Here is a 10,168-nt window from a genome sequence, read left to right as displayed (position 1 = left end):
AATATTAATATTTCTGTGGTGTGTTAATATTTTTTGCAGAGGCACGTTCGCTGTGTCCGGAATTTAGCACCACCCAAGACCATTGTGATTTTATTATAACAGCTGAAGACATGAAAGGGGAGAGAGAGGGGAATGACATGCAGCAAAGGGCCGCAGGTCGTAGTTGTACCTGAGACTGCTGCAACAAGGACTAAGCCTTTGTACATGGGGCGCACACTCTACCAGGTGCGCTATCCAGGCGCCCCAACATTATATATTTTAACAGATTATAACAGTTTGCAACTATTCTATATTTTAGTTTGGGTAAATACACACTGGGTCAAAATAAACCATTGTCTTGGTTCTGATAGGTGACCAAATGGTTTTCTCCCCATAATCAGTAAAGTTAACCAAGTATAGAGTTGGTACTATATTAAAACCAAACTGGGTCAAATTTTACCCAGTGATTTTTTGGTGTGGATTTTTTTCTTAAACTTTTGCATTTTGCATAAAACTACTACTGCTTCTTCTCCAAAATGATTTAGTGGTAAATTAACTGGTAGGTAATAATTTATTTCCTGGGATATATTTTGTCGTGGCTCACATCAATCTGAGAGTGACTAATACATATTTATTCATTCAATGTTATATGGAGAATAATATACAGTATATGTAGCATGGACCAATGCCACACACAGCATGTGTATCCCATGATGGGTCTTTAAAATACATAACACTCAACAAGAAAATACATACAGAACAGTACAAAACACATACATTGATTCAATCAAATTACGATAAATCTTAGTACTACATTCATTCACGACTACATGAACGATCCTTCCTTATAAGGTTCCACATGTTGATCTCCTGAATAGACAAAGGTGTCTGTCCAAAGGAGGATTTACGAAAAGGGCACCTTACAGCTCCCCATAGATGCCAGAAACCCTAAAAGGTACCAGCAAGTCACTGAGCACCTTGGTAGCCTGATTATTCCTGTGTTCAAGAAGGATTAATATTTGCAAATTAAATAAACATATTAGTTTCTTAACAACATGTCAGTGGTGGGATCTTATTGGCTTCCTAAGTTACACAAGAAATGAAATGTCCATGTTACAATAAAAGGATGAGTAAAATTAGCTTCAAGTGTATAAGCCTTGTTAAACTAGGTACACTACCTGCCACTATGCTGTATATTGTTCACACCCTCACAAATAAGACCACAGAAGGCGCCAGCTCCTCAGCTGGAGGCTAATAGGTAGGTATTATTTACTGTAATGTTAGGTCGCACAACAGCTGACATCCCTGCTGACATCCAACTCTGGATTTGTGCCCGTATAGTACGTATGAAAAAAGTGTCATTAATAATGATTGATAACACACAGAGAGTGTGGGTGAAAGGTTTGAGCGATGGACAGATGGACAAACAGGAAGTTGTAATGGATGGTAAATGTGACACAGAATCAAATACAGTAAAATACAAATAATTATCCACTCTTTCAGTGTTAGTATAAGTCAAAAGCAATATGTTACAAAAGTCACTGTTACAAGGTGAGCATTAGTCTTTTAGGGGGGAAAAATATTGACAAATTGCATATTATTACTCCAACAATATACTGTATGTGAGCTATGTATGTTTATCAGTGTTTTAAGCCCCCAACATCCTGGCAACGCTGTCTGGAAGGCACTAGGATTAGGCAATGATTATGGTTAGGGTTAGGGTTGGGGTTAGGTGCCTTGAAGTCAACGGTCGCAGCGCTGCCTGGAAGGAGACGTTGGGGGCTTAAAACCCCACTGAGCGCTATGTATGGCTGAATACTGTAACAAATTATTTTATTATTATTACATGATCAAGCTGAAGCATATTGGAACCAGGGTAAATAATGCATCAAATACATTATATTTCAATGATACAGTAATGTGGTTTAAAGAGGTGTATTGGATCAATACATAACTGAATACTAATGCTCACGCTGCTGAGACTTATTTAGGCCTGTCTGATCACATTTACCTTGTGGCTTTGATGTTTTATAGCTGTATCGATCAAACCTTTCTAGTCAGATCATTCACAGTGGTGCATTTTTGTTATTCACTAAGAGTGTATTTGTCTTCTAAGTGCGTGAATACCATGAAGCAAGTTGAAGAGCTTTTTTGCCCCAGCATTTGGTTACAACAGTTAACTTGTTTTCATGATTTAAAGTGCTAATTTCATTTGCTGTGCTTCACACAGTCCTCGTCTGTTTCTTTGCCCTCTAGTGGAGATAAGTGGTACTGTAACTGACCCTGTTTACATCTAACATTATATGTTTCATCTGACTATACAGTGTGACATTTTATAAATAGTTTCAATGCCTTAGATTAATGTTGAAGTGACACAAATACATATCTGAATATAAGATTAAAAGCACATGAAAAACTACTGCTGCTGACTTTTTCACCATTTTAAAAGATTTTCCAGCCAGTGGCTCATTAAAGTAATACAATCTCTTCAATTTGAAACATCCCTTCCATCCTGATATGACTTCATCCCTCTGGAGGGCGCCAAAGACTTAAGTTTGACTCTGACAGAATGGCAAGAATGAATTTGATTTAAGACACTCACAGTGAAATACATTGGGCTTGGAAGTCATTTTAAATTAATAATTCTTAAGTAGAATCAAAATAAGTCTGTTTTGAGGTGGAAGATGTGTTGCTTTCTTATTTTAAAATTCTGGTGAAATAATAAAAAAGCTATATAATAAAATAAAGAGACTGTGGTGGAAGCATTTTTTTTTTAGGACATATCCAGCACAAACCACATCCCTTTATGTGGGGCAGTGGTCTGCAGCAGCTGCCTCCTGATGGTTTTAGTTATTTCTTTGCGCAGGATTTATTGATGTTATAAATGGTTGCTGTGATAAATTTGCGCACCTACAGTAATGGAGTGAGCAGTGACCCATGTAATGCTACAGGAAGCAATAGCTTAAAGGATAGTTCTAGTATTTTTAAAATGAATTAAACGTCGCAGTAGAATTTAATTCTGTGATTGACTTGTTAGGCTGTCAGCCACTGTTAAAAAAAGTGTTGCTTTGAATGGATTTGAAACCATATTTGAAATTAGGTTTCTGCAATTTGGTTTTAGTGTCCCATCACTTAACCTTGTATGAACTAACACAATAGTCCTGTAACTGCTTTATAAACTACAGACAGGAAATCGATTTGACAAATTTAACAGCTCTGATTATTTATAGTTCAGGTGATTCACAGAAGATATTTTGGAAAAGGTTGACTTCATTCTCTCATGTTACTTTACGGACACTTATGCCTCTATTGTAAGTTTCTGTTTCTATTTGGCTGCGTATAAATCTGTCAAATGCCAACACAGGATTGAAAATATGTGTCTATAAAGTCAATTGTAAATTGTTGAGGTTAGCCTAAATTAGATTAATGGCACCTTGTGGAGTTTTGTTGTCAAGTTGTGTTGACATTCATATTACTTACCCAAATGCACTGTGTGTATCCTTGGGGTCTAGCAACCGTGTTGAACGCATTTTCTTTCTCATAAAACATTTGCAAAGCCAATTTTTTTTTACATTTTAAATCCTCCTGTTTGCATCCATGTTTAGTAGCTTGCAGTCTTCTTTAATGCCTTTGTTGGCACATTACTGTGTTATTTGGTGTGTTACCGCCATTTGTAGATCACGAGACAAATCTAATGAGAGAACTAGAGATTAAAAACACCACAAGTTACCTTTAATACAATAAAGGTTAATAAAATGGAATCTAGTGAAATTGATTAATAAAGGTTTTAGAATTAAACGTACAATATGTAACTTTCTGCCGCTAGGGGTTTCTCAACCAAAACAATGGACGGTAAAACTGGACTTTTGATGACGTTGTGAAGTTGCGTGGAATTATGGGAGTTTTTAGTGTTAAACACCTTTGCTGCCGGTTAGAATCATATATGTCAATGGTTAGAATGCATCAGTTCACGGACGAGTTTACCCATTCAAGTTTATTCACGTTACGTTTATTCATGTTATTGTAATAAAATAGCTGCAGTTTCCCCTACATAATTACGTTTTTCTTGATTAGATTTTTATTTGTAGCTGACCAGTTAGCTAGTGAGCCAGCAAGCTAACAGTAGCCAGCAGCTAGAACACAAAATATTTCACATATCAATGTCACCTTTTGGATGGTTTCAACACCGGGGCGGACGGGGTTTGTTGTAACGCTAGCTAGCTACTAAACGAGGCTCAGAGACGGGTGTGGGTGGGGATTTCCAGGGAAATATCCGCGACAGCGAGCCAGGACGTTCGATGCCTGTTGTGCAGCAGCAGAACATCTCCCAGCTGCCCGGAATTATCTCCCCTTCACTTTTCAGTAATCTTAACTTTTCGTTTTGGTGCTTAACTCACCTTTTGTCGAGTTAATTTAGCTAGACAGCTAAACGCAAAAGGGGGAGAAATTTGGCAGGGAGGAGATTTTCGGCACATACAGCGGTAGCGCTACAGACATGTAGCTACCGCTATGGATGGCCGCTGTTGTGACTCGGTGCTGGGTCTGATATAGTCAGTTTCCCGACGTTTAATTAAACTGCCGTTAGCGTTGTAAGCACCAGGCACTGGAGATGAGTTCTGGCCGGGGGGGTTGCTGTTATGAAAGTAGCTGGCTGATAGCTGACTGGGGGCTAACGGTAACTAGCTAGCTATATGTCTCGGGGCTGTTGTCAGCTGTCATCCCGACTGAGTCTCTCTGCGCCGGGGGAGTGAGGCAGACAGACCGGGGTGTGCTAGCTGGCTAAATTAGCATTAGATTAATCGTCTATCTATACAGCTAACGTTAACGTTACTAGTGAAGTTATTCGTGGGTTAGCTCAGTCCTGTTAGCTGTGGTCGAAACAGTCATACTAAAAATAACTATTAGCGTGTTGAACGATGTTGTAACCTCATAATGTTACCCACAAAGCATTAGCATCAACGTTAGCACATTGTAGTAACGTTAAGCTGGTATCGATATATTGTATTTTTTTTCTGTGACATTGTATGATTTACAATTACTCCTGAACGTATCATCTTGGGGCCAGAGTTCTGACAGAAGTTAGAGTAACTGGAGGGTGAAAGGTTATATGACGCCACTGACGGCGTCTAAAGGAAACGTGCCGTGTCTGAAAATAAAATAACAGATTTCTCTGGGTTTGACATTTGGTGGAAACATTTGGGATAGTGTAAGAACACAACTCATAAAAAATATATAACATAGGTATGGTCGTTTTTAGACATTTTAAAGCAGAAATGTTACATATTGTACCTTTAAGTTACCGTAACCAGAAATATACTGATTACTGTAAACCCCTGGAACTTTATTATTATTATTATTATTATTATTATTATTTTAATTAGTTACACCTGTGATTTGAAATTCTGCACAAGGAGGAGGCAGGTTGGGGTTGTGGATGTGCTAAACAAACACAGGACTGTCACCCAGGAGACTGGAGTTTGTGTCCTCTTACGTAAGTAAATGGCAAGTTTCTTTTTTTACTTTATGGAACTAACGGGACAAACGGAACTAGGTCATGTTCCACGTCATGTTGTCCAAGCAGTAGAAAAATAGCATCTGATTTGAACGCAAACCACAATCATCTTTTAAACTTAACTAGGTGCCTAAACCTAATCAAACTGTACACATTAACTGTACACAGTTAATGATATGTTTAAAACTATGACCTATATCAGTGGGGTTCTTGTTAACCTGAGTGTGAGTCAAGAAAAAGACTGGAAATTCTACAGACACAAGACAAAGTGTGTATTTTTATGTGTGTGTGTGTGTTGTGTGTGTGTGTGTGTGTGTGTGTGTGTGTGTGTGTGTGTGTGTGTGTGTGTGCACGCATACATGCATGCGTGTGTGCGTGTGTTTGTGCCTGTGTGTGCGTGTGTGTACATGACTTCCTGAACCCCAACCCTCCTGAGGTGTGACTTCCTGACCCATTAACCCGCAGTCCTGTCTGGGTTCCTCTCTCTGTACTTTCTACTGTCACCACCCTGATGATCCTCTATGATCCATGTTGGTACACACAGCCTTCGTTGCCGTTATACTTGCACACACAAAGTTTTTCTAATAGGACATCCTCTGAGGAAGCTGTGCGACAATGCAGCTACACAATGCAGCTACAAGTTAGACCAGAGGGACTGTTGGCGGTAACACGGTCTGATGTTCTCTGTGGGGTTTCGGAGGCGCTGACAAGGAAACACCTACAAAACAAAGGACCTTGGAAAAGCAACAGTTTGCCTGCGACAAAATCTCAAATACAAGGAACAATATGTATGACATAATTACAAAGCTTACTGATATCCACGTTAGTGGCTCTAAATTTACTGAGCGCTCCAAATCTTTCAATGCTGATCGAAGACATCATCGCAGTGTTATTATTATTTGAATAATTTATTTGTATAGAATTATATTGTGGTTATATAAAAAGAGGTCACAAATGTCCTTAAGGACTAGGGCTGAACGATTTTTGAAAATAATCTAATTGCGATTTTTTCCCCAAATATTGCGATTGCGATTCGATATTCGATTATTTTTTTAAGCTCTTTGTTTTCTGTATTATTCAACAAAGACAAACAATAAATCATTGTATAGTATGAACAACACACAATTACACACTAGACAGTTAAATAAGTAAAAACACACATATATATATATATATATATATATATATATACATATACATATATATATATATACATACATATATACATACATATATACATATATATGTATATATATATGTACATACATACATACATACATACACACACACACACATATATTTTTTTACAGTGCACAGAGAGGAGCTGCCTCCAGCCCCTCCCCCTCGTGAAGTTGCGTGCCGACACCGTCAACACTGCACTTGCTCAGAGAGGCTATCGTTACATTAGTTGCTGTGGTCTTGCCGTGGGATTAACTGTACTAATAAAACCGTTGAAACACCGCGGCCACGCTGCTGTGAAAGCTCCCCAAACCGTCATTTATCAGTCTGATTGTTACCCCTCTCAGTGGCAGCTCCTCCACCCATATCTTTATATCTTTATAACGGAGCTAACCGCTAACCGGAGCTAACCGCTAATCAGAGCTAGCTCGTTGCCAACCGAGCCTTAAGTTCTGCATGTATGGACTCGAGCCCAAACAAAACCCTTCATTTTATTAAAATGGCTGTAAAAGTTTTAAACTTCAACTCAGAACTGTTTGAATGACAGAGATCAGCTCAAGGTACAGTGTAGTGTTAGCGTGCTAAGTTGATGCTTTCTCTGCGTAGTGCAGACTGATTTGCTCTTGCGAGTCATCAAATCGAGACCAAATCGCAGCCTTTGCGATTAGGAAATCGCGTTTTAACATATCGCGATATTATCGCAAATGCAATTAATCGTTCAGCCCTATTAAGGACACAGGGAAGTGTGCACTGCCTGCCTAGGCGGCTCAAACACACCTCACTCACTTCTTTTTTGAAACATAAACATAAATGCACCTCAAACAAGGTAGGGTACAGTATTCAATACGGTTGTATTAGGCAGATAATACAAGGGCAGATGCAACAAGATTTAAGTCAGTTTTCACATATTTAGTAACTGTTGTTGAAATAACATCTGTTGGCAAGTGTTTATGAAATACATTCTTGCAGCAAGTTATTTTGAATAAAGAAGAACATTTGAGTTTCCTGTTTTTTGTGGTTGTTTGAGATCACAACTAAGACAAGAACACATAACACTGTTCTATGTGAGACATTTCCCTCCCTTAAAGGTCCCATGACATGGTGCTCTTTGGATGCTTTTACATAGACCTTAGTGGTCCCCTAATACTGTATCTGAAGTCTTTTTCCCGAAATTCAGCCTTGGTGCAGAATTACAGCCACTAGAGCCAGTCCCACAATGAGCTTTCCTTAGTATGTGCCATTTCTGGGTCTGTAGCTATTTAGGAGGAGAGGGGGGGGCAAGGTGGAGGGTGGGGGTGTGGCCTTGAACCATTGCCACTTTGCTCGTTTGAAAGCCATGATGTCTCTCTTTGTAATGGGTGGGCCAAATTGTCTGGGCGGGCAAAGCAGAGAAAGGGGAGGTAACCTTGCTCCTTATGAGCTCATGAGGAGCAAGATTCCAGATCGGCCCATCTGAGCTTTCATTTTCTCAAAGGCAGAGCAGAATACCCAGGGCTCGGTTTGCATCTATCACCATTCTAGCCACTGAGGGACCATAGGCAGGCTGGGGAAACTCATATTAATATTGAAAAACCTCATAAAGTGGAATTTTCATGCCATGGGACCTTTAACACATTACAAGATGCTCACCGCAGGTACTACTGCATCTTTCTCAGCTGCAGCTACAGTTTGTCAGCTGACCTCTAAGTCTATATATATATATATTTCTTTTTAGATTTTTTTTGCCATTTTAGGCCTTTATTCGACAGGACAGCTTAGACATGAAAGGGAAAAGAGAGGGGGAATGACATGCAGCAAAGTTGTGAAGGTTGGAACTGAGCCCGTGGTTGCTGCAGCGAGGACTGAGCCTCTGTATATGGGCAAACGCGCTACCAGGTGAGCTACCCAGGCGCCACCTCTCAGTCCTTTGTTTGTATGCACCAGATGATGACTCTGACTCCGAGACAATCCTATAGTCGTCATTGGCTGACTGTAGTAAAGTGTGTGTGTGTGTGTGTGTGTGTGTGTGTGTGTGTGTGTGTGTGTGTGTGTGTGTGTGTGTGTGTGTGTGTGTGTGTGTGCGCTCTGAGACGCCCAGAGTCAGGAAGGCACCAGTCATATGGTCTCAATGAAATATGTATACAGTTTGGGAAAAGGTATACACGGCTGAGAGGTTTTACTATACAAAGCATTTTCACCTGTAAGGTCAAGTCCTTGTTAAATGTGTCTAAATCATGACAGCACATATGCTACAATACATCTACAAGGAAACATCACAATAAAAAAAGAATAAATGATTCTGCTTTTCTGGTTTAGTCATATCTATTTTTAACAATGATTTGATGGAGCCACAATAACTGACAATTCTGTGTGAGGTATTGTTCCCTTACAGGGAACTAGGCCGAATGTTATCGCATGGCTAAAACTGGATTTTCAAATAATACAATTGGACATTTTGATCCTCCCTGTGATCCACCTCTTGCTGGAAACACACACACTCACAAACCACTAAAGTGCGGCTGAGGACCTCAGGGAAACACTTGATTGTCAGGTAAAAGAGTGTGCTGTGATTTAAAGTGACTATATGTAACTTTTACACGTTTCTGAAACTGTAATGTTCCATCTGATGATCATAAATTACCTGTAACAGGAAACGAGACTTATAGTGAAAAGAAGGCTATTTTTCTATAGCTTTTATTAAAGGAACACGCCGACTTATTGGGAATTTAGCTTATTCACCGTAACCCCAGAGTAAGACAAGTCCATACATACCCTTCTCATCTCCGTGCGTGCTGTAAGGCTGTCTGACGGCTCCAGCATTAGCTTAGCCCAGCACAGATCCTGCAGGTAACTGGTTCCAACTAGCCTACTGCTCCGAACTGTGACAAAAGTGACAAAATAACGCCAACATGTTTCTATTTACATGTTGTGTTTTGTAGAGTCACAGCGTGTACAAAAAACAACGTAACATGAGACACAGCCATCTTCTATCCGTAAACAAACCGGGAACTATATTCTCAGACAGGCTTGCTGCGAGCATATCACTCCGCCCAAGTACTATATTCTTCCGCCTGAGAATATAGTTCCCGGTTTGTTTACGGTTAGAAGATGGCTTTGTACACACTGTGACTCTACAAATCACAACATATAAATAGGAACATGTTGGCGTTATTTTGTCACTTATTCGGAGCAGTAGGATTACTGGAACCATTCACCTGCCTGTTCTGTTATGGGCTGATGCCGCTGGAGCCGTCAGACAGCTTTACAGCACGCACGGAGATGAGGAGGGTATGTATCGACTTGTCTTACTCTGGGGGTTACGGTGAATAAGCTAAATTCCCAATAAGTCGGCGTGTTCCTTTAATGCCTCTGCCCGGGTCCGATTTTCCCCACAAAGTCACAAAATGATTTACGGTAGGTAGACGGCGCTACTGAGCACACATTCTGACGGGTCACAGTTTTCGGTGTGTACACCAGAAAAGCCTATGTTATTGTATGCAGCCAGGTAAAGGGTAGCAG

The sequence above is a fragment of the Perca fluviatilis genome, chromosome 17, assembly GCF_010015445.1.
Source record: "Perca fluviatilis chromosome 17, GENO_Pfluv_1.0, whole genome shotgun sequence".
Lineage (NCBI taxonomy): Eukaryota > Metazoa > Chordata > Actinopteri > Perciformes > Percidae > Perca > Perca fluviatilis.
This window is presented reverse-complemented; position numbering follows the sequence as displayed.